Raw genomic sequence first — 435 nt, 5'->3', positions numbered from 1 at the left:
TGCTGGTGATTCTCCCAGGATGCAGCGCCCTGAGACGTGACCTCTGGTCTCCCCAGCAGGGCTGTCCAGCCCAGCCCAGCACACGTGGCCAGGGAGCCGGTGTTCAGCATCTAGCAAGGGGCGGCCTCATACCTCAGCACGAGGATGCTGAGGCCACCCGTGGATTTGCACGCTGGTCGCAAGGGTTCACTTACCTAGTCCCGCTTCACGCCCAGAGCTGGGACATCAGGACCTTTGATCGAGGGACAGATGTGGGCTCCGAGGCGGGCCAGTCCTCTGAAGCCAAGAATCCATGTGTGGCTTCATGTCTGTGGCTGTGCTTGACAGAATCAGAGTTTCAAGGGGGCCTCACATGTCTCCTCCCCACGGGGGGGAGGCAAGCGGGATCGTGACGAGCTGCAAATATTCGATGACAGAACCCGGCGCGAGCGAGCC

This window comes from Carlito syrichta, unplaced genomic scaffold, assembly GCF_000164805.1.
Source record: "Carlito syrichta isolate Samal-C Ts95f unplaced genomic scaffold, Tarsius_syrichta-2.0.1 Scaffold305661, whole genome shotgun sequence".
Classification (NCBI taxonomy): Eukaryota; Metazoa; Chordata; class Mammalia; order Primates; family Tarsiidae; genus Carlito; species Carlito syrichta.
This window is presented reverse-complemented; position numbering follows the sequence as displayed.